Source organism: Rhinolophus sinicus, linkage group LG04 (genome assembly GCF_036562045.2).
Source record: "Rhinolophus sinicus isolate RSC01 linkage group LG04, ASM3656204v1, whole genome shotgun sequence".
NCBI classification, from domain to species: Eukaryota; Metazoa; Chordata; class Mammalia; order Chiroptera; family Rhinolophidae; genus Rhinolophus; species Rhinolophus sinicus.
The window spans coordinates 101303210-101323324 of NC_133754.1; the positions used below are offsets into that span (position 1 = coordinate 101303210).

At 40.5% G+C, this 20115-nt stretch overlaps 1 long non-coding RNA gene across 3 annotated transcripts in view; it reads right to left on the reverse strand.

Moving 5' to 3' along the window:
• The window catches only part of LOC109449839 (uncharacterized), a 90909-nt gene that overhangs the window by 57864 nt on the left and 12930 nt on the right, over positions 1 to 20115 (reverse strand). The gene's annotated exons all lie outside the window — the stretch shown is intronic.

The window sequence follows — 20115 nt, forward strand, 5'->3', positions numbered from 1 at the left end:
AGCACCTCTCTCTCCACTCCACGTACTTTCTCTAGGTGAGTGGACATGACTTGTGGCGTCAACTGCTGTCTACAAGCTGATGCCTCTCCTCCCATCGGCTACTATCTCCTGGATGCTTTCGGGCGCTTGTGAGTCACTGTTACCCCAACTATCATCCCCACCCCCAAGTCTGCTCCTATTGCTGTGTCCTTGGTGAGAAACCCAAGGGTCTTCCTAAACTCTCCACCTCCCTCATTTTCCCCATCAAATCAGTCACCAACTTGTGCTGATTCTATCTCCTAAATATTTTCTGGAATCGTTGCTGTTATGGGCTGAAGGTTTGTGTCTCCCTCCCAAGGAAGTAATTAAGGTTAAATGAGGTCATGGGGATGGGGGGGCTGATTCGATACGACACCAGAGGGCCTGTGCTCTCTCTACCTGTACACACATAGAAAAGGCTATGTGAAGGCACAGGAAAAGGCAGCCATCCGCAAGCCAGAGAGAGCCCTCACACAACCCAACCCTGCCAGCACCTTGATATTGGACTTCTAGCTTCCAGAACTGTGAAAAAATAAATTTCTGTTGTTCGGCCACCCAGTTTATGGAATTTTGTTATTGCGGCTCAGACAGATTTCTCTCCATCTGCTAGCATTACCCCGGCGCAGCTCATCCTAATCTCTTCCCTACAGCCCGGCCACTGTCTCATTTACCTAGCAGCACATCACTGTGTGTTTGAGTCAGATCACTGGGAAAGGGGTCCTTGCTCTGCCACAAATGGTGTAACCGTGAGCAACTTACTTCGTCTGTGTATCAGTAACCTTCTTGTAACATGAGGCTATTAAGAGTAGGGTTGTTTCAACAAGGTGAGCCATGCAAAATGCTTACAATAGTTCTGGGCACGTCATAAGCACGCAATGCAAGTTAGCTGTTATCTTCTACGAGACCAGAAAGAGCCACCTGAGATCTAAGCTGCCTGTGTCATCATCACTCTTCAGAACTCTGCAGTGGGGTCTCCGCCACTGACAGGAAGAAGTCCAGGCTCCTTAGCATGACTTATGGGCTTCATATGAACCTGTAGCTTCCACAGCAGGCGCTCATGTGAACCTCCTGCTCCTGCTGGGGGCTCATTCTCATCCTTCCTCACATGTGGCACTTCCGCAGTACTGAACTCTTGCAGAAAACTGCAAGATCAGAGACCATTTCTTATTCTCTTTTTTATCACAGTATTTAACAACCTGACATGCAGTTAACTCTCAATAAATGTTGACAAACTGAATGGAATTGAACTCCGAAATCTGGAACCATCTTCTCCATACCCATCACCGCTATCTTAGCTCAAGTCTTCATTTCCCATTTGAAAGATTTCCTGCCTCTAATGTCTCTTTTCTCCACAGCACCCTTTGGACAGCTGACAGAATTGTCTTCCTAAAGCATGAATACCTTACAGATCCTAGATTCGAAACCTCTTTGGGCTTCTTCATACAGAAGAAAGTCTAGTCTCCTTAACAAGGCAACAAACAGGTCCTTCAATCCACCTCTCTATCCCACTTCTTTTTATTCACTCTTGTTACAGTGAATTTCTTAATGTTGCTGGAGCAAATTCCACCCTTTCAAACCTCCCTGTCTGTGCATGCTCAGGTCACTTTGCTAGGAATACTCTTCTCTCTTACACCTAGAAGATTCTTGTTCATGCATATGAACTATTTTTCCTAAGTCATCTCCTTTATCTCCTTTCTTGGATTTCCACTGGGAGAATTACAGGCACACCTCATTTGATTGAGCTTTGCTTTGTTGTGTTATATAGATGTTACACTTTTTACAAGTTGAAGGCAAGACCCTCCACCAGTGAAAAGATCGCGACTTGCTGTATTGCAGGATTCCCCGTACTGGGGGACTTGCTCTCTTGCGGGGGTCTGAAACCAAACCCACAGTATCTCGACATATGTCTGCAGTTGCTTGCTCCTCTGTTCCCACTGCACATTGTTCATACTGATGTTATAATACTTACTAAAGGTTATTATCCTTTTGTCTGTCTTACGCATTTGAGTCAGAGGCAAAGACTGAAGCATACCACATGTGTATATCGTGGGACCTAGAACTGCACCGGACATATAGTAAGCACTCAATACATACAAACATAATTTTAAATAATTTAATGAACAGAAAAAGGCTAGGAAAAATAAGAACCTCTGGCTTATTGCGTATCATACTGTCAATCTAAGAATACATATTAAGTAGAATCATATTAGATCCCTATTTTTCAAACAGAAGGTCATGATCCATTAAAGAATTAGCATAATAAAAAACCTCAGAGGGCGTCATAAACAGTAAGGATGGGTCCAGGTTCACATACTTTTTGATTCAGTTGTGAGTGTGTGTGTGTGTGTGTGTGTGTGTGTGTGTGTGTGTGTGTGCTGGATTGAAATGTAAAATGCTTTTCCCACTGTGTGGAGTGCGGTTTTTAAAACAGCTTGGAAAACACTGTACATGGTTGTTTCTTAGGTTAGCATAATTTATTTTTTCTAATGACCCCAACTATAATATAATGCCCATCACATACAGTTTTGAGAACATTCAATGAGATGTGAAAATTTCTTAGGTAGACTGGATTCACATCAGAATCGTGACTGTGATACCTTACAAAACTTAATTAGCCTTAGCCACAAGTCTGTTTCCTCACTGAAATCACCGGGAGGACAATAACAGTATTCTCCTCGAGAGCTTGTGAGGATTCTGTGAAATAATGCATGTAAGGCCCTGAGCACAGTGCTTGGTACTTAGTATTTACTCAGTACATCTTCACATAAATCTTAGTGATGACAATGATGATTTCAGCGGGTGCCTGGTATAGAAGACATTTAAAAATAGTAGTTCCTTCCTTCAGTCAAATAAGCTTAAGTTGACTGTTGATATTAAATTAGGGCAGGAGGTCATTGCTGGCATCTTAGAAAGATAGATTGAAATAAAAAATGACTGCTGTGTAAAAGGAATGAGTATGTATTAACCAAATCAAGACTGTCTGGTACAATAGTGGAGCCACTCAACCAGGAGGAAAAGGAAAACAATACACGTGAATATATAACCTCACATCTGACAAAAGAAATAAGACATCAGACTGACTATCCGTCTTCTAGACCAAGACTTTATTTCTGACACAAAGAAACAGTGAGGAAAGAGGGCTTCGCTCAAATAAATTACATCACCTCTTTCAGATTGTTTTTCATCTGTAAAAATAAATAACTACAATTCCACAGTTTTTCATTAAAAGAAAAAAAAAGTCCCAGTACAACACCAGAAACCAGAAACTTAGTAGGTGTTGAAAACAGAAACATTAGTTCTGCTTTATTAGCCAGCAAATACCCACCTGGTTGTAACCCCCAAATTAGCTCTCACTTCTTTTCATAAACGAGTGTATTGTACTCATTTAATTGTGTCCCTTCCTTTTACATATTTCGGTCTGTATGTGGCAGTATGAGAGAGGAAGAGCTAGCTGGTCAGTGATCTTGTTGAACCATCACACGTCGCAGGCTGTTTGGGGTCACCTGGGGCTCATGGCTGCACATTAGCTTTGGCTGGTTTTACTCATCAGTTCATCCACTGGTTCATGTAAATTGAACCCACAGGGAGTAAATTACAAACAAGATCAGTTTATTGATTTGTAATAGGAGATAATAATTCAGCCACAAATATTTATTGAGCCTCTGCTATATGCCAGGCAATGCGTCACACGTGCAGAAAAGCAGATACCCATCATTTATCTGAGGTATTTTTTCTGGGTCAAAGGCCATTCACAGGAGACACTGCTTAACACCATGCTTTGCACATAGACATTTAATCACTATTGGTTGAATAAAATTAGAAACTAGAATGCCACCCAAAGAGGCAAGAAAGTCAATTTGGCTCTTTTTCAGAATTTCTATCATGTTTTCCCCTTGATGTTGTCTTTATCTACTCCCCATATTGTCCCATGTAGCTAAGCACCACTGGTCATCATAACTGACACCGCTTTTCCCTGGAAATCACTGGCTGCATACGGGCATTCTTCCTCCTTGGCATTGCTATTGTAGACAATGCAGACTTATAACAGTATGTCTATCTGCCTAATGCAAAAAATTAACAAACAAAGCCCAAAACTTTTTTCAACAAACAAAAGAGGGAATCAAATTCCAGAATTGAATCTTATAATTTAGATTACTTAGAGGAGTGGCTATATGAGGGCTCCTTCTAATCACATCCCATAAGTAGCACAGCCCAGCTTTTGATGATAGCTGAACAATATAACAGTTTGTCTAACAAGGGCCCAGAGAAGGGCTTAGCAAACAATAGCTCATGGACCAAGTCCTGCCCACTGCTGGTTTTGTAAATAAAGTTTTATTAGAACACAGCCATTCACACTCATTCTTGACACAACAACAGCAGAGTTGGGTAGTTGGCCCACTAGACTAAAATGTTTATCACCTGCCCTTGTGTTATAGCTCAGGCTGCTCTCACAAAACACCACAAACTGGGTGGCTTGCAAAGGACAGAAATTTCTTTATCACAGCTCTGGAGGCTGGACGTCTGGGAGCAGCGTCGGGATCTGGTGACAGCCCTCGTCCAGGTTGCAGACTGCCCCTCCTTGCTGTGTCTTCACATGGTGAAGAGCAGAGAGAGGAAGCCAGCTCTCTTTCACTCTTAAGGGCGCTAACCTCATTCAGAAGGCTGGACCCCCACGACTCACCTAATCCTGATTACTGCCCGAGGCCTGGCTCCTCATACCATCGCACTGCGGGTAGGGTTTCAACATGTGGCTATCGGGGGCACATTCAGTCTATAACAGACCCTTTAGGCGGTGCTGACCATTGCGGAGTACACATATTCTTGGTGAAGCCCAGAGCCACGTGCATCAGAAGCCAGACAAGCAGCTGACGAGGCTGATCATCTCCAATGGAAACTGAGGTTCCCAGTCAGGACTCTTGCTTTGACAGAGGTCGTGTTAACTCAGCGAGGAGGGAGACACCTGCAGGCAATGTCAGAAGTTTCTGCAGGAAGAAGTTTTGAGTCCATTTCAACACGTGAACAAGTGGTCAGTTATGTACTCAGTCTGTTAACCGAGCGGCTACAGATCCTTCTCTTTGGTGAAGACTGTTTTCTTCAATAAGCCCAAGACCTTCTGGGAAGGTGGGGGAGATGGGGGAGAAAGTGTCTCAGGGCTTGCTAACGGGAGTGTTCCAGAATTGTCACCAGAGTCGCCATATCATGCCGGAGCCAGTGGGCATCAGAGCTGGAGCCCACAGCGCAGAGGTAGAGCAGAACAGTCAAGAGGAAGAGAGGAGTGTGTGTGTGTGTGTGGGGGAGGGTGTTGGGGGGGTTACGTGGTATGTTTCAGTGTGCCAGGAGCAGGACGCTCAAACAGGCAGCACACAGAATGCTGATAAAACAATGGCTTCTACTGGAATTGGCACAGCTTTTTCTTGTTTCTTTCATTCTGCAATCATAACCTTTAAAAAATTGTTTGAAAAATACATTGTTTTTTAACTAGGAAAAAATAATGTTATGATATCATTTAGATGGTTTGTAAAAAAAACACACCAAAATGGGAAGAAATGATGGAGAATTACTGTCCAGAAGGAAAGGACACTGCTGCTTAAATCAATGTACACATATATGTTCCATAACACGGCACCCTATCAGGACAGGTACTTAATGAACGTTTCTGCTGCATGTGACGATGCTGTTTCCCTCAGAGCCCACATCCAACCCACCCGTGTATCCTGAATCGAACCATCTCCACTGTTACAGCCTCAGCCTGAACTATCACAGTCCCTCGCTTGGACGACTGTGGATGCCTCCGAATGAGTCTTCCTGCCTCTGTTCCACACAGATCTTTCCAAACACAAATCTAACCATGTCCCTTCTCTAAATAAAACCTTGCGATGGGTTCCTATTATGAAAAAAGCCCAAATCCAAGTTCCTTACCCTAGTCAACAAAATTCAAATAGTCCCAACTCTCTGAATATCTCCTACCGTTCTATTTCGAGATTACTCCATATCCCAGTCCCACGAGGCTTCTTATCATCCTGTCACAGCCAATCGCAGACCTGCCTCACAACATTTACACCAGCTCTTTTCTCTGGCTTGACCCTCCTTTACCCATTATTGGGTCTTAACTCAAAGGTCACCTCAAAGAGGCTGTTCTTAGTTCTAAGTAATTACTTAGCAAAAGTAGTTATTGCAGTCACACTCTACTACATTATTTCATTTTATTTTCTTCCTAGTACTACTAGTACTATGCTGAGTATTAAGTAGTATTATAGTAAGTACTTTGTAGTATACTAAGTAGTATACTTACCTTGTTGTCTTACCCTCACCTCCAAAGTGTAAACATTTCTTAAAGGCAGAGACAATGTCACTCCTGTGTCATCAACACCTAAAACAGTGGCTGGAACACAGCAGCGCTTGATGAAAATTTGTTTATCTATAAGTTATGAAACATTCTACTTGATAATTTCACTTTCACAGCAAAACACATAGGCTTTGAAATGGAGTTAATTAAATATTGGTACTTTTCAGGTATTTTCCGATTATTTAAACAAAATATTCACTACTTTGTCAACTAGAAGCATCACATTGAAAAGTGTTGTAGCAACTAGACAGATTCTGAAAATGAGCACAGTAACATTAACCCAAGTTTCCCTGTCAACATGCATTCTTGACTAGACAGAATGCACTGAACTATTTCATTTATAAAAAGCAATGCAATGCTGAGACTTTAAGGCAAATATAAAGAAAAGTATATAGCTGATTCTGCAGGGACTTTCAAAGTTTAAATGTCTCTTTTAACATTGCAAAGTTCCAGTATCTACAGGTTTAAAACTGACTGCTAGCTCATTTCCAGCAAAATACAAATACACAAATATGCTCTATCCAATCCTGACCCGAGGGGAAAAAAACTGTCCTGTAACTTTTCTCTCCACCTGTCTGCCCATTGCTCTTCTCTTGACAGCAAAACTTAAGGTGTTTCCTCCTGATCCACTTCCCTTTAGCCCACTCCAATACGGTGTCAGTTCTCAGCACCCCTCCACAAACACTGCTCTTATGAAGGCCATCAATGATGTCCACAATGCCAGATCCAGGGGACAGTTCCTGTCCTCATCTTACCCAGTCTCGCAGAAGCATTTGACATAGCTGATAACGTCCTCCTTGAAACTCTCTCCCGTTGACTTTTAAAGATACCCAGTTCTACTGTTTTCCTCCTGCTTCAGTTCTTTTCTTTCTCTGATCTCTAAATGTTAAGAGCAATTCAAGGACTGGACCTAGTCCCTGTTCCCTCTTTGTACTTCTGGGTGATCTCACTCAGCCCCACGTCTTCAATACCATCTATATGCTGAAAACGCTGTTATATCCCAATTTTTTCCCTAGGCTCTCTTAAAATAAGTGATCTATTTGACATATGCAGCTGGGTTTTTAATAGGCAACTCAAACTTAATGTGTTAAAGAAAAACACCAACTTGCCTTTCTCTCCTAAACCCATCCCTACCTCCATGAATAAGTAACGTTACCATGCTGTATTCATATATTGAATAAATGCTTGTTCCATAAGTATTTTTTGTTATAAATTTACTTACTAAGAATTATTTTCTCACTAATTATTGTGATAAAAATGTTACATTTGGGTGGTCGGTTTGCTCAGTGGTTAGAGCACAGTGCTCATGACACCACGGTCACCAGATCGATTCCCACATGGGCCAGTGAGCTGCGTCCTGCACAACTGGATTGAAAACGACTTGACATGGAGCTGATAGGTCCTGCAAAGACACTCTATTCCCTAATATTCCCCAATTAAAAAAAAATTTTCTTTTAATGTTACATTTATTCTCTTTAAAACCTTCACCTTGTAGTTTTTAAATTACTTAATGTTGATTTATGTTTTTTTCAAAACATATCAACATTAAGTAATTTAACTTCCCTACTTTGTTAAAACTAGGGCTTCCCCTTTTGTTCCATTTAGGATTATTTCTTTCTAAAAACAATGAGTCAAACCAATATTAGTATTAAAGAAATCACAATCTTGTAACCTTTTAGACATAGTATAGAGCAAAGGATTTTCCCATCTTACATTATAATAAAAATTTTAGCTCAAATATTAGCAATCAAAGTGGCTAATTGGCTGCTGAGAATAAGACTGCATTTCTCAGCTTCCCTTGCAGCTATGTGTACTTGAGTCACTAAGTTCTAGCCCATGACATGTAGATGGAAATGTCATGTGATATCTTCAAGATATCTACCCTAAAGAGACAAAGCATATGCCATGATTTTTCCTTTTTTTTCATACCTTTTTTTATCCTAATACCTAGAAATCAAATGCCACCACCTTCAGCCATGACTTTGAGGTAAGTCAAGGATGGCACAGCAACAAACCACCCGTTGAGCTTTCTGATATCTTGGAATGTTACGTCAGTTTTGGATCACTATTCAGTCTTATATGGTCAAAGAATTGAACTTCTAACGTGTTAAGCCACTATAATTTAGGGTTTTCTGCCACCCAAAACAATCTATTTCTCAATAACATCTAACTTCATGCTTCACTGTGATCAGTATTTTCCATATGTACAGCATGTAAGCCAAACAACTTAGAGCCGTTCTACCTTCCCTCATTGTACACATAAGGAAACTAAAGCTCAGACAGACTGAAGATCTTGCCCAGTCACCCAGCTCTAACGATAGAAGAATTATTAGAATTTAGTCTTAGACCCAAGTCCATGCCATCTAGCTACAGGGCACGAGCCACAGCCCTTGTTACTTCCTAGTTTACACTGACCATAAAGGTAATACTAAACGAATAAAGTTATGTTAATACTCAATTTCCATATTTCCATTATACACACCATACTGTTTCATACCTCATGCCTGTGCTAATGGTGGCCCCTCTGCCTGGTACTCCCAGGTGTCCTCTTCCCCCTTTTAACTTAACCTTTGAACTAGGATGGACAAAGTGTCCTTTCTTTGTGTTTCCAAAGTACAATACATACTTCCAGTAATACACAGGCAGTGGGTTTAGCCATAGTGATTCAAAGCACAAGTTTCAAAGTCAAAGGACTTGGTTTTTAAACCTGTTCTATCACATATGGGCTGATAGATTCTAGGGAAAGTGAACTTTTCAAAACCTCAGTTTCTTCATCTGTAAAATAGGGATAATAATCTCAATGTTGTGAGGATTAAGTGAGGCCATGAAAAATTTAGCATAGGCATGGTAACACGGTATTTACTCTAAACAGTAGCCATTATGTTATGATATGGTTCAGTTAACTACAAAGTTTACCATCCAAGTTATAATTTTAAATTAGAAATATTTAGTTTTCTGAATTTTTCATATATACCTAAACACATAATCATATATATATTAAAATATATATGAATAAGATTAGTGTGGTCTTTAAACAAAATTCACACTATCTTTAGTGAATATTTTATTAAACAATTTAGATCTTTATCTACCAGAATGTTCTTGGGGGTGCAGGTATATTCTTTATATCTCCTAATATAGTTCATTACAATGCTAAATACTAATGATTCATGATATTTACACACTACAGAATAGCCAAGAAAATTAACTACTCATTATTATATCAATTCTTACATCACTCTATCATTATAAACAACAACATAATAGGATTTCCTTTTATCTTGAAAAGGAGAGTCTGGAAAAATACTAACACAGAGATATTTCTATGGAACAAACTGATAATGACGGAGCTATTAAGTGCCCAGTACAACACTCTTTCTAGGAGCTCAGTAAATGGTGACTAATCTCCTGAAAAAAGTGAGTATGAGAATGAGAGGCTATTCTACAACTCTGCAAATGGAAAGAGGGAAGGAAGGAAGGAAGGAAGGAAGGAAGGAAGGAAGGAAGGAAGGAAGGAAGGAAGGAAAGGCAACATTCATGAGCAAATCAAAAACTCTATGAAAATTACCATTATATACTGTCATAACACGTCTTCCATTTCTACTTATCACAGATAATATTTAACAAATATTTTATAAAGATTTATCATGTGCTCAGCACTGGCAAATAAAAAGGAAATAAAAAGAGTATAACATCTATTCCTACAAAACCAACATTAACACAAATTAGATAATAGAAAATAATGAGACAATATTAAAAATATTATGTAGCAACATGGAAAGACAATGTACAAGTACATACACACATTTAAGCAGAGATAATATATTATTCATAAATGATGAGGGACAGAAAAGTCGGATTCTGAAAACTAAAATAATCACAAAAAGCTTAATGGAGATGAGGTGTGGGTTGGACATTGAAGGCCAGGCAGGCCATGTACAAGCAAGGGAAAGGAATTCCCGACCAGGGGGATCATGTAATTGAAAACTAGGAGGTAGGACTGAGCACAGCATATTAATGGGGCAATAAAAAAAGATCGGTGTCTGTAGTGCAAAAAAAAGAACAGTAGGAAGCTACATGATTAAAAGCTGTTTGACAGTTAAGGTACAGCCAAGATACCAAAGCTCTTAAAGTTGAAGCAAAGGGGTGTAATAGCAACAGAGGAAACAGATTTTACAAGGATTTGTAAATTTGGCATCGAGGATGGATTAACACAGGGCGAACCTGGTGTCTGGGAAGTTAGCTACAAGGTTGTGTGGTTGTCAAGGCTTGAATTAAGATGGTGGCAGCGGACAACCAAGAGGAAATGTCAAAAGCATAGCTGGATACATGGGGTCCTATCAGCTACGAAGGACATGTGTGGTAAGAATACAATCTGAAATCTTCTTCAGATTGCAAGAGGGTGTCTGTCTAGCCCTCAGATTTCTTCATCAGAGAGTCCCTTTTTTCATGAAACTCAAAGAACTGAAGAGTATGGATGTATAGTTGTTTAAAATTAATTTAATAAAAAATAATTATTTAAAAATATATTAGAAAGGAGAAAAATAGGTCATATTTAAATTTTTATGTGCTTCCCCAATTATGATGCATTTTATCTTTCAAAAGATAACTATATATATATATATATATATATATATATATATATATATATATATGTTTATTTATAAATACATACACACACAAATGGTGCCCAAAAAATGTATACACATTTTAAGAAAGGAAAAAACAGTATTAAAATTGTAATACTGAATATATACCGATAACAAAAGACGAATACAAGTCATGTGTGTACATTTTTTTGGTATCTCCTCTATCTTAGTCAGTTTACGCTGCTGTAACAGAAAACCAAAAACTGGGTGACTTATAATCCAAAGAAATGTATTTCCCACAGTTCTGGAGGCTGGAAGTGGAAGGCCAGGGTGCCAGCATGGGTGGGTTCTGGTGAGGGCCTCCTCCAGCTGCAGACTGCTGCCATCATGTGTCCTCACACGGTGGAAAGAGAGCTCTCTGAGGTCTCTATTGTTAGGGTATGAATCCCACCCCTGAGGGCTACACCCCCATGACCTGATCACCATCACAGCAGGGGGTGGGGGAGGCTTTCAATATATGAATTTTGGAGGGACACGAACAACCTCTAATTGTAATGTTGAATGCTTGGTTTACCTTTTTCCTTTTACAGAGAAAACAGGATCCACAGGATTAAAGCTAAGGTCACAAAGATAGTAAGAGGAGGGGCCAGGATTCAAAATGAGATCTGTTTGATTCCTAGGACTGTACTATTTCCACTACATTCAGAGTGAAGTGGATGGATTTGAGAAATATTTAGATGAAATTTGACAAGTGTACCATCTAGAAGGGGAGACATTATGTGTAAACCTAGATTTCCACACAGTAAAGTGGCAATAATAAGGGCGAAATACCCAAATAAAGGAGGGATCCAACCCAGAAAGTGGGAACAAACAGGCCTGGCTGAAAATGTTTCTTGCATTCAATGACACGATATAAACCCTGAAGGATAAGCAAGTTTCCGATCGCTGAGGAAGGAGAGCAGGTGGTGGCGGGCAGCGAGAGCAGACCTACAGGCTCTGTGGAAGCCCCGTCCAGCAGCCCCTCCTGCGATGGTGTATGTATCTGACATGCGCTCTGCCCAACAACGGAGCTGCTTGTCACATGTGGCTACTGAGTACTTGATATGTGGCCAGTGCGACAGGAACGGGATTTTTCATTTAATAATTTAATGAAATTAAACTTAAATAGCTACATGCAGGTAGTGGTTACAGACTGGGCAGTGCGACTCCAAATAGTGAAAGTTAATGTGAGCAAGGAAATGACAAGCTGTTTAATGTTGTTAGAAGGTGAAGTTCAAGGTAGCCTGAGGCAGGATCGAGGCTAGAAAGGGGAGGCAGATGCTGTGTTACAAAGAAACCCCTTTTAAGGTTGAGTCCTATGAAATTTCCAACATTCAACCAGTTTTGATTTTAAAAAGTCTCCCTCAGTAATTTTATATACTAGATTGTGCTACAGAATTTGAAACATTTTGCAATGTGCTAAATTCTGTGGAAAGCAACAAGGATTTTTAAACTTAAGACAACTTAGTCAATTCTTAAACTGTACTAACAGCTGTATTAATAAATACGAACCTCTGTATTAATAAATACGAAGTAATCTACATTCCGTTTATGAGAATCAGAGATTCCCTTATGGTTCACAATATTGTCCGATTGTGAGCAGCCCAACAACTCTTGTAGTTTGAAAGATCAATTCTACACTATACTTCATCGCATTTAAACGGCAGGGGTGAAAAGTGTCTGTTCCTTTCCTCTCGATTTTAACAAAAGAAAATTTGTGAAAACTGGTCAGCTTATTTGAATGTCATAGCAGAGAATTATTTTGATTAAAACACATATTTATCAAAACAATATTTCTCTTTACTCAGTATTTACCAACATAGAAACAATCACATAGAGACAGCCACTTAAAAAAAAAAAATCTTCCCCAATCTTATATTGAATTTATGGTCTGCTCTCTAGGTGCCTTTCAAAGTCATTTTTCTGACAAAATAAAATCACAGCTCCTTTGCTTTGGCCTGGAATTTAGCTATTGTATTAACCAAATATAATATGGAATTTAGAATAGATAGCTATTACATTTTATTTATTCTTATATTGAGAATTACATGAAATCTATCACTCTTTCTTAGTTAAAGATCAAGAACATCTACAATAGTACAACCATACTTGTCCCCCTGTTATAATGTTTGGAAAAAATTATCATTAGTGGTACTCTTATTAGAAATTATCCCAGCTTCAGCACTTTAGTATGTTACTTCGAAGGTTAAGTTATAGTATTTCAGGAAGTCCACACACAATGACAATCCCCTACAGAAGCCAGACTTGCAAAGTTGAGTGGCCGAGAATGCGTTAGGCGTCCAGGGAAATGAACGGCCTAGGACACTGTCACACAGGAAGAGTCAAAACAAAACAACAACGATGATCACAGCATCAGAAGGTGCAACACTTTTTTATCTTCAGACTTAAAAGACATTTTTCACCTTAAGCTAATGTTACACATTCACTCATGATACTGTTGGAAATGACACATAAATAAATAGATATAGAATTAAAAATTTAGTGCTATTATTTTTTTTCAAGCGAATTCCTGGGCATTTCACATAGCACAAGACAACTGCAAAATTCAAGAATTCCAGCATTGAAAGAACTTATCTTATTCCCCAGTCTCTTAAGGGGATTGATTGCCTGCACTAAACTATTCAATATGATTAATCATATTTTATGCACCAGAACAGGTAAAAATGTCAAACAGCAGCAAAAAATACCAAATAAAAATTCTGGTGCACCAGAATCAGGTGAAAATGCCAAACAGCAGCCATTTCTGGGAGACGGATGTGATTCTTGTAGCGGCAACAGGGATTTCCTTTGGGAGAAAGAAGCATCTCGGCTTCCCTACACCCGCCAGGCACAAACTCTCTCCGAAGCAGAGGCTTTTCCTGTCCTCTGTGGCTTGCTAGACTCTCTGGTGACCTTTTATCTACAGCCTGTGGTATATAGTCTTTGTATTCCCAGGATCAACTCCAGTGTCAGGCAGATAAGAATAATGTTTGTTGAATAAATTTAGCAACAGTTGGAAGAAAATCCTTGGTTTCCACAGAAAGATACCACTGGCTTTCATGATGAAGCTGAATAAAACCACCTAACGTCACCCCACTGCCAAGACACTTCTTGACTTTTTCAAACCCAGTCATTGAGCCAATCAATATTTACAGTAACATGTAAGATTGAAAACTCTTATTACAAACACTATCTAAGAAGCTGATTCTACAACAGGATTTGGTTTTCCATTTCGACTTTCAATAATTCTAACTAAACCTGACCTAAATTTTGCTTTAAATTGATCATTTGAATTGTTTTCTCACTTTAGAACATTTAAAGAGACTGAACCTAAAAATACTAGGAAACACCAGACAAGCCCCAAATGAGAAACATCCTACTAAAAGGGGGGCGGGGCCTGTGTTCTTCCAAAGTGTCAGCGCCATAAAAGACAGTCCATAGAAATGTTACAGATTAAAAGAGACTAAAGAAGGTGGACCGGTGGCTCAGTTGGTTAGAGCGTGAGCTCTGGACAACGGGGCTGCCAGTTCGATTCCCACATGGGCCAGCAAGCTGTGCCTTCCTCAACTAAAATGAAGTCAATGAGCTGCTGCTCAGCTCCTGGGTGGCCAGATGGCTCAGTTGGTTGGAGCGCGGGCTCTCAACCAAAGGTTGCCGGAGTTCGACTCCTCGACTCCTTCAAGGGATGGTGGGCTGCGTCCCCCGCAACTAACAACAGCAACTGGACCTGGAGCTGAGCTGCGCCCTCCACAACTAAGATTGAAAGGACAACAACTTGACTTGAAAAAAGTCCTGGAAGTACACACTGTTCCCCAATAAAGTCCTGTTCCCCTTCCCCAATAATAAAAAAGTCTTTTTTTAAAAAAAAAAAAACAGACTAAAGATATACAACTAACTAAATGCATGACACTATCCTCGGTACTAAAGGGGGCGGGGGGATGGCCTAAGGGACATTAATGGGTCAAGTGACAAAACTGGGTTACAAATAGTAAAACATCAATGTTAAATTTACTGAAGTTTGTTAATTGTAATTTTTAGGACTTATAAACTTAAAAATTTAGGTATAGGGCTATGATGTATGTAAGCTACCCTTAAATGATTAGAAAAAATATTGTATGTGTATATCTACAAACACATTTATTGAGAGAGTAAGAACACACAGGAGCATAGATGATAAATGGATTTTTTTCAACTTATGTGTAAGTTTGAAATTATTTTCAAATCAAAAAAAAGCAAGCAAAAAAGGACATTCTTTCTCTCAGTAACTTCTGTAAAGATGGCCAACTCCATCAGCTCTTACTGTTCTGCTGTCTTTCTCCTGTGTGCTTAGATACTTGTTAAAATGTTAAGTCCCATATAAATAATTTTGTGTTTCATTTACATCTTTCAAACACTCAAACTTCTTTTTAAGAAAATCTATTTAAAATATTGTATTTATTTCCAAATAAAATAAAGGTAATCTACGTCTTTCCCAACAGAATCAACAGGTGCTCTAACCTTTATATAAGTCAGTCACATTTAATGAAAAATATTTGCAGAGCACCGTCATTTCCACATTATGCCACTGGCCACGCAGGTCGATGCGTGACCAGTGGAGGGGACTTCACAAGTACACGAATAACAAGGGGCAAGTATCACTGGGGCCACCTTGCAGGCTGACTGCCACAGAGGCTGTAGGAGAGAAACTACAGGGGAGAGCAAAGGAGGGGCAATTACACTCCATTCCTTGGGCTGGCAATGATATTAGGTTATCTCTGGGGTATAAACTTTTCAATTTAGTTCCTCAAAATATGACGTTCTGGGAACAGTCCTCCCTCCTGCAATCAAGCATACACTAGAATGTATCCACAGAGAGCATTACAGACAGTTTCTATACTCAGCTACCTGGGCCCCACAATTACCACCTACACGTACTCGTCCAGGTCTCCAAGTCTCAGTCTGTACTGAGGTTTTCCATATGCTCCTTTGTACCATCCCCAACCAATAGATACTGTAAGAGGCTCTCAACACATTCACATAATTAGAATCCTAGAATTCCAAAAGATTTTTGAAAACCTCAGCCCTTCTTTTAAAGAAATGGGAATTAAGCCTTAAGGAAGTGATTTGTCAATGGTCAAAAGTAAGTGAGACCGGAGGCTTGAGTCTCTGGAAGGGCCACCTGCCCATAAAAGCTACCGCAGGAGGCGATGCACAGATCCAGACAAGGCTGGCTGTCCACACCCTTCTAACAACCACTGCCTGGCTTACACTGTGCACGTACAAACGTCCTCTCCTGTAACAAGAGACCTTCGGCCACTTCTTTCCGAATGAAACACACACAGATGGTTTTAACCTAAAATTAGTGCACGATGAGAGTGTTTCTATAACAGAAACGGATTCTGATCCATCTATGGTTTATTCTTTTTCTGTGACTGGTGGAAGGCACATCAAAGATGACTGGAATAATGCAACTCACTGTGTTTTATGGTGTAAAGCACATAGGCAAACAAGTGCTGCACCAGTCAGGCCTACACTTTAATACGAGTTGTGCCCCTAGACAGCTGTAGGACCTGAGTGACTTCTTTATACTTTCTTGGCCTCTGTGTTCCTACCTGTAAAACACAGGCTTAGAAAATGTTACAGGTTGAACTGCGTCCTGCAGGATATTGACGCCATGACTCCCAGGACCTGTGAACATGACCTTATTTGGAAACAGGGGCTTCGCAGATGACCAAGCAAAGATGAAGCCATTAGGGTTTGCCCTACTCCCGTCTGACTGTGTCCACACAAAAAGGGACACTTTGGGCACAGAGACAGAAGTGTGCACTGGAAAAACACCACGCAAACATGAAGGCAGACACTGGGGTGATACATCTACAAGCCAAGGAATACTGAAGTCCCCCAACAAACCACCGGAAGCTTTCTCACAGCCCTCACAATGAACCAACCAAACGGACACACTGATTTTGGATGTCTGGCCTCCAGAACTATGAGACAATACATTTCCATTGTTTACGCCTCCACTTTGAGGTACTTTGTTACAGCAGCACTAGCAGACTAATATAGGGGACATGATCTCTTCACATTCTATAAGGTCCAAAACAAAATAATTCTATGAAATAAGACAAATGTTCAGGACGATTTCTCGTCTTAACTGTTTACCGTACACCACCAGTCTTTCAATAGATAACACAAAACAGACCGTCTATGTGCAAGGGATGGCAAACTTTTCTGCAGAGGATAGTAATTATTTTAGGCTCTGTGGGCCATATAAGTCTTTGTCACATATTCTTAGTTTTTAACTCTTTAAAAATGTAAAACTCATTCTTAGCCCAAGGGACATACAAAAACAGGCCTTAGCCCATGTTTGACCCACAGGCCATAGTTTGCTGACCCCTGGTGTGTAGGGTTAACAAGCCTTCTTTCCCTTGGACTCCTTTTCTTTCGAATTCCAAGCCCAAGGAAGCTTTTTCAAATTCCTTACACAAGTAGCTGGAAGATATTTTGCACTAGACCAGGCATGCGTCCAGTGTCCTTAGAGCTAGCTGTCCCCTTCTCGACTATTACTATTACAATAGTACAGAGGTTAGCAACCTTCCCATCTTTCCTTCAGTTACTCTCCGTGAAAGGGGCATGAACATGCCAATTCCTCATGAATGTCCATGACACACTCTCAGAAGCATTGGTCCCTCATGCCACTTCCAGGGCCATTCCCCAAGGATACCCCAAGGATATGCTGCTTTCACATCTCACAAAATGATTTATATCTAGAGACTTAAATAGTTAAAGTGTTTTCCTAACCACCAGGCATTGTGGATCTGATGATGGCAGGGCTAAGTTTATAAAAAATAGGGCGATGGCCAGAGACTCAAAGTTCCAAAGTGATGTCACAAGGCTATTACCGTAGCTGTCCATTCTTTTTCTAAATTAGGCCACTGCTGTTTTCTCATTCAAGGAGATGGTTCCTGTAAAGTGAGGAACATCACGCCTAGCATATTAGGTGTTCCATAAATGCGGAGGCCCCTCTCCTTCATCAGCCTACTCGTGTGTTTACAAAATGAAGAGAGAAAAACAACACAGAAGACTATTCTGTCGCTTAGGAGAAACAACTAGAGCTTGTTGAGAGAATAGACCTGAAAATACAAGGACTGAAGGTGAAAGAGCCAGATACGGGGTGTGCACGTGTGCTGGAATGGTGGGGGGTGTAGGACAGGGTGAAAGGACAGAGGAACGGAAGGAAAAGGGGTTATGGCCATGGTGGTAAAATAAAGGGTACGGAGGCTCTTCTAACCTGGTCTATTTCAAGATCCTTTGTAAGAAAATGTCCCTATAATCCATTCCTGATTTGTTTTCCTACACCAAAATTTTTCAGTTTTGAAAAAATGACAAATATTAAACATCGTGTCTGAGGGAAAACGGGCTCTGTATTAGTGTGGTAGGGCTGCCATAACAAAATACCATGGACTGAGTAGATTAAGTAACAGAAATTTATTTTCTCACATTCTAGAGGCTAGAAGTCCAAGGTCAAGGTGTCAGCAGGTTTGGTTTCTTCTGAGCCTCTCTCCTTGGTTTGTAGACGGTGGCTTTCTCACTGGGCCCTCCTATGGTGTATGTGTCCCTGTACATGTCTGTGTCCTAATCCCCTTTTTATAAGGACACCAGTCATACTGGATTAGGACCCTCCAAAAGGTTTCATTTTAAACTCAATCACCCATTTAAATAATTATCTCCAAATATAGTCTCATTCTGAGGTCCTGGGGGTTAAAATTTCTACATATGAATTTGGGGGTGGGGTGGGACACAGGCCAGCCCATAACAGGCCCAAACCTTAATATGTCAGCACTGCAGTTTGCACTTATAGTACAGTGACTGCATCTGTGTTTATCTAAATGTCACATATGCAAATGAAATAATATAGCATCATGACACGAATTTATTCTCTCTCTCTCTCTCTCTCTCTCTCTCTCTCTGTTTTCTATGGAAACCCAAATCTATAAACTGTACACAAAGTGTGGTGATTTACTTGGTAACCTGCCAGGGCTGGCCCACGGTAGCAGGCAGACCACAAGGATCACCACGGAAAGATCCTTCTCCTAGTCATAGCTTCGCCTCCGGCTGGCCACAAAACCTGAAATGCTATCCTATTCCTTCACTGGCATTTTATTTCTTCTGAAAATGTAAGTAACCTTGGGAAGAGTAATATGTGAAGTGGTCATCAGCCACCGACACCTCACCGTACAAGGGCTAAGATTGCAGTCTTCAAATAAGGAATTCCTTCCGAATGGAAGGTTCTGTATGCCTGCTGTGCTGTTGGAATGTTAATGACAGTCCCCTTTAATAGTCATTCTAGTCTAGGTCATTCAAGATTTTTTTTTTTAAGATAATGAGACAAATAGCACGGATAAAAACGTTTCCTTATCAAACAAAGAAACCTGAGATGAGTTAAGAGGAGGCAGTGAGATTAACATTTCTGATGTATTCTGCTAGGTACTTTCGAAATCAAATCATTCAATCCTAAAAATAATTCTGTAGGGTAGTATTAACCCCATTTACAGATGAGGAAATAGGCTCGGATCAGTTAACGTTTGCTGGTAGGGAAAGAGAGATTAAAACCCATGTCTGTTTCTGTGGCTTGCCTGTTGGGTACCTGTGGGTCAAACTACTAGTGCTGAGCTTTAGTTTCCTCATTTTAAAAGTGACGATGGTAATCAATGGCGCCGCCTTTGCATAGCATTGTTGTGAGGTTTCAGTGAGTTAATCTGCACACATAGCAGAGTGGTAGAATGCAGCAGAACTGATGTTTTGCAACTTCTGATAGTCTCAGAAGAAGGCGGTAAGAAGCCGTGCAGCCTTCTGCTTTTGCCCTCTTGGAACACTTCTGTTGCCATGTTAAAACGTCTGAGAGACTATAGAGTAGCGGCTGCTGGGGGCACGGAGCGGCCCCACGGCCCGGCAGCACCTGGCCGCAGACGTGCAGTGCGGCCACCTTAGAGACTGACCGCAGCAGCACGAGCGGCCCCAGGTGAGACCAGCAGCGGGACCTCACAGCTGCCTACAGAATCACGAGAAATCATAACGTCACCAAGTTTTAGAGTGGACAGATGACTATTTCAGTTAGACTAAATGTTAGTTGACCCTCCAAAA